Raw genomic sequence first — 4,804 nt, forward strand, 5'->3', positions numbered from 1 at the left:
ATTAAATGTGTGGCGCTGGGTGCGGTGGCTCACACCTGTAATCCTAGCACTCTGGGAGGCCGAGGCAGATGAATTTCTTGAGCCCAGGAGTTTGAGACCAGCCTGTGCAACATGGTGAAACCTTGTCTCTACAAACAGTACAAAAAATTAGCTAGGCATAGTAATGCGTATCTGTAGTCCCAGCTACCATAGGGCCTGAGGTGGGAGGATCACTTGAGGCAGGGAGGTCAAGTCTGCAGTGAGCCATGATTGTGCAACTGCACTCTAGCCTGGGTGGCAGAGTAAGATCCTGTCTCACAAAAAAGAAAACGGAAGAAAATGTATAAATTTGAAGTGCATATTTGTACGTTATTGAAAAATTGATAAACCTATCTGAGCTGGATTGGTGACTTTGGAAAAAGAAATGGAATCTTCCAATTTAGGTCTGAGCCAGGACTCAGGTAATCAATTCAAAATCATTAATAAATTGATAGAAGGCTATGGCTCTACAGAAAAAAAATACATTTCAATCAACATTTTATTGGTATATCTTCCTACATGCTAATAGGAATTGGTTAGAGAGTGCTTCACACATTATGAACAAAGTTTCACCGGCAGTACATGCTGTTTATAGTTTCATGCTACTTATTCAATTTTATGATTCAGCTTCTGGCATGATTGTTATCAACAATGCCATTTTTACTAACCTGTGCAGATGCTTCTGCTCACAACATACCATTCACCAAGCACCATCATCCCATGGCAACCTCACACCTGCTCTGATGTAGTCACTGAATACCACTTCTAATTTATGTTGTTACTTCTACTGGTCCCACTGCTCCTAAAACTGGCTTTGCCATCACTGGACATTACCACCATGTTTTAGGGGCACTACTGTCATTTCTTCCAGTGGTCACCAGTTCCATTGTTGCAATTCTTCTCTTACAAGCCCTTGTTAATCTTTTTGAACATCTCTGCCGATCTTGGGCATCTCTGACTTAAACTTACCACATTCATTGCACCAGACTCACAATGTACCATACCTGTACAATGTTCTGTGGCCAAATGTGGGGAAATCTTTCTCTTTCTTTTTTTAATATCACTCTCTATTGGAAACTTGGTTTTTGTTTTACTCATATTCTTATATCTATTTTATATCTTTACTATTTAATTACGTGTTATGATGAATACTGTTATCCTAAAAACATAGAAAATATGTTTTAAAATTTAATAAAAATGCTGTTAGAGAGACCTTTAAGAACTTCTGTATACTAGAAATAAAAAATTTAAGAAAAAAAAAAACACTAATACTGAAACTATAGCCCACAACTTAGGAAGGAGAAAATGGATCCATTTATACCAAATCAAACTATACTTAAGTTTCAGAACAAACAGTAAAAACAGACCTACTAAGACTGTCAAGGACATGATATAATTTTATATAAAATTTAAAGACTCTGCCAAAAGGCTCCTAGAGCTGATAAACAACTTCAGCAAATTTTCAGGATATAAAACCAATGTACAAAAATCAGTAGTGTTGCTATGTACCAGTAGCATGCAAGCTGGGAGCCAAATCAAGAATGCAATTCCACTTAAAACAGCCAGAAAAAAATAGCTAGTAATACATTTAACTGAGGATGCGAAAGATTCTACAAGTAGAACTACAAAACACTGCTGAAAGAAATCATAGATGACACAAAGAAATTGAAAAACATGCCATGCTCATAGACTGAAAGAACAAATATCATGAAAATAAGTATACTACCCGAAGCAATCTGTAGATTCAATGCTATCTCTATCAAAATACCAATATTATTTTTCACGGAATTAGAAGAAACTATTCTAAAATTCACATGTAAACAAAAAAAGAGCTCAAATAGCCAAAGTAATCCTAAGCAAAAATAACAAAGCCAGAGCCATTATATTACTTGACTTCAAATTATACCATGAGGCTACAGTAACCCAAACAGGTTTTTTCTTTACTAATATAAAAGTAGACACATAGAACAATGGAACAAGCTATAGAACCCAGAAGTAAAGCCACACACCTACAGCCATCTGGTCTTTGATAAAACTGACAAAAATGAGCAATGGGGAAATTATTTCCTATTCATTAAATGGTGCTGGGATAGCTGGCTAGTCAAATGTAGAAGATTGAAAGTGGATCTCCACTTTTAACTTTATATAAAAATTAACTCAAGATGGATTAAAGATTTAAATGTAAGACTTCAATCTATAAGAATCCTAGAAGAAAACCTAGAAAATATCATTCTGGACATTGGCCTTGGGAAGGAATTTACGACTAAGTTCTCAAAAGAAATTTCAACAGAAACCAAAATTGACAAATGGGACCTAATGAATCTCAAGAGCTCTTGCACAGCAAGAGAAACTATACAGAGTAAACAGGCAACCTACAGAATGGAAGAAAACTATGCATCCAACAAAGGTCTAACATCCAGAATCTGTAAGAAACTTAAACAATTCAACAAGCAAAAAACAAATAAGCCTTTTAAAAAGTTTACAAAGTGCATGAACAGACATTTCTCAAGAGAAAATATATAAGTGGCCAACTTATATATTTGTGAAAAAAATGTTCAACATCACTAATCACCAGAGAAATGCAATTAAAACTACAATGAGATATCATCTCACGCCAATCGGAATGGCTATTAGTAAAAAGTCAAACAATTACAGATGCTGGCAAGGCTGCTTTGAAAGGGAATACTTATACACTGTTGGTGGAATGTAAATTACTCCAGCCACTGTGGAAAGCAATTTGAAGATTTCTCAAAGAACTAAAAATAGAATTATCATTCAACCTAGCAATATCATTGCTGGGTATATATCCAAAGGAAACTAAATCATTCCACCTGTATTTTCATCACAGATATTCACGATCACAATAGCAAGGATGTGGAATCAACTTAGATTCCCATCAACATTGGATTGGATAAAGAAAATTTGGTACATATACACCACAGAATACTATGCAGCCATAAAGAAGAATGACATAATTTCTTTGCAGCAACATTGGATGCAGCTGGAGGCTATTATCCTAAGCAAATTAATGCAGGAACAGAAAACCAAATACCAAATTTAGGTACCACTTATAAGTGGGACCTAAGTGTTTGGTACACATGGACATAAAGATGGGAATGACAGAGGGCTACCTGAGTCGAGGAGGAGGGAGGGGGAAAAAGTCTGAAAAACTACCTATTGGGTACTATGCTTACTACCTGAGTGATGGGGTTATTTGTACCCCAAACTTCAGTATCACACAATATACCCATCTAACAAACCTGAACCTATATCATCGGAATTGAAAATAAGAGTTGAAATTATATTTTAAAAATTAACTGTCATGGGCATTATAATACTGCATTCATTCTAATTGCTTAGCATCTCTGCTCCACCTCTCCAACTCATACTGAGCAGTCAGCAGTCAAAGAGCTTCGTTCCGGGTTAAACTAGTGATACACTACTTAAATAAACTGATGTGTCTTATGAAGATGGTGCCCAACATAAGTGGAGTGAGAAAGAGTTGTAGAGAAAATTCAGAAGTAATTTTAGATTTTCATAGGCTATAGAATATTACAAAAAAGGAAAAAGAGCAGCTCACTATGACATTTGGCTTCAGGATATTACCCACTGTTACATTTAACAGAATGAATGTCTACACCCCAAAATAAGGTAGCAAACTCAGGAACCTGAGAATCCTGAATAAAAGCTACCCACACCATTTTCCTAGTACCTGTCACACTACTCTAACTATCCCAAGGGGAAGATATCTTCAAAGTTCTGAAAGAAAAAACAATCTGTCAATCTAAAATTTTATAACCACTGAAAATATATTTCAAAAATGAAGACAAAATACACACATTTCCAGACATCTGAAATCTGAAATAATTTCTCACTAGCAGATTTACACTATAAGAAATATTAAAGGATGTCTTCAGTCAGAAGAAAAATATCACTCTCTTATCTGAATGTTTTAATTAAATTAGAAGTCAATTGCAAAATAAAGTACTTAATTATTTGGAAATTTAAAAGTTTTAAAATTAAATAATTTTAAATAATTTATCATTCAATAAAGATATCACTAGATTAAATACAAACTATTTAGATCTGAGAAATAAAAACACTGAAAAGCAACATTTATATGATGTAGCTAAAACGGTACTCAAAGAAAAAGTAATAGCTCTTAACATTTGTATTGCAAAAGATAAATGGTCTCAATGAATGGCTTCAGATTTCCCATTTGAAAAAGAGAAAAAGAGAATATCAAACACAAAGTCAAGAAAAGAAAGGGGTGCTCGCTTTGGCAGCATAAAGTGTATTTGGAATGACACTGAGTAGATTAGCATGGGACCTGCGCAACGATGACACTTACATTCGTGAAGTGTTCCATATTTCTGGAGCTTCTAACTAGAATGAACAGTATAGAGAGGAATTCAAATGACCCAGGAAGCTGAAAAACACAGCGTGAGAACTTTGTGAAGCATACACAAGTATCAATAGCTGAATCGATCAAGCAGGAGAAAAAGTGTTAGAGTTTGAAGCCCATCTTGCTGAAATAAGTCAGGCAGACAAGATTAGAGAAAAAAATAATGAAAAGGAAGAAATAAAACTTCCGAGAAATATGGGACTATGTAAAATGACTGAACTTACGATTGATTGGAGTACTTGAAAAAGATCGGGAGAATGGAACCAACTTCGAAAACACACTTAAAGATATTACCCAGGAGAATTTCTGCAACCTAGCAAGACAGGCCAACATTCAAATTCAGGAAATACAAAGAACATCACTAAGATACTACACGAGATA

General features: G+C 35.0%; 1 non-coding gene across 1 annotated transcript; it reads left to right on the plus strand.

Moving 5' to 3' along the window:
* The first annotated feature begins 4,290 nt into the window (after positions 1-4,290).
* On the plus strand, positions 4,291-4,393 carry LOC112132426 (U6 spliceosomal RNA). Its single transcript, XR_002914199.2, has one exon. It is a non-coding gene; the product is annotated as a U6 spliceosomal RNA (small nuclear RNA).
* The last annotated feature ends 411 nt before the right edge of the window (positions 4,394-4,804 follow it).

Source organism: Pongo abelii, chromosome 11 (genome assembly GCF_028885655.2).
Source record: "Pongo abelii isolate AG06213 chromosome 11, NHGRI_mPonAbe1-v2.0_pri, whole genome shotgun sequence".
Classification (NCBI taxonomy): Eukaryota; Metazoa; Chordata; class Mammalia; order Primates; family Hominidae; genus Pongo; species Pongo abelii.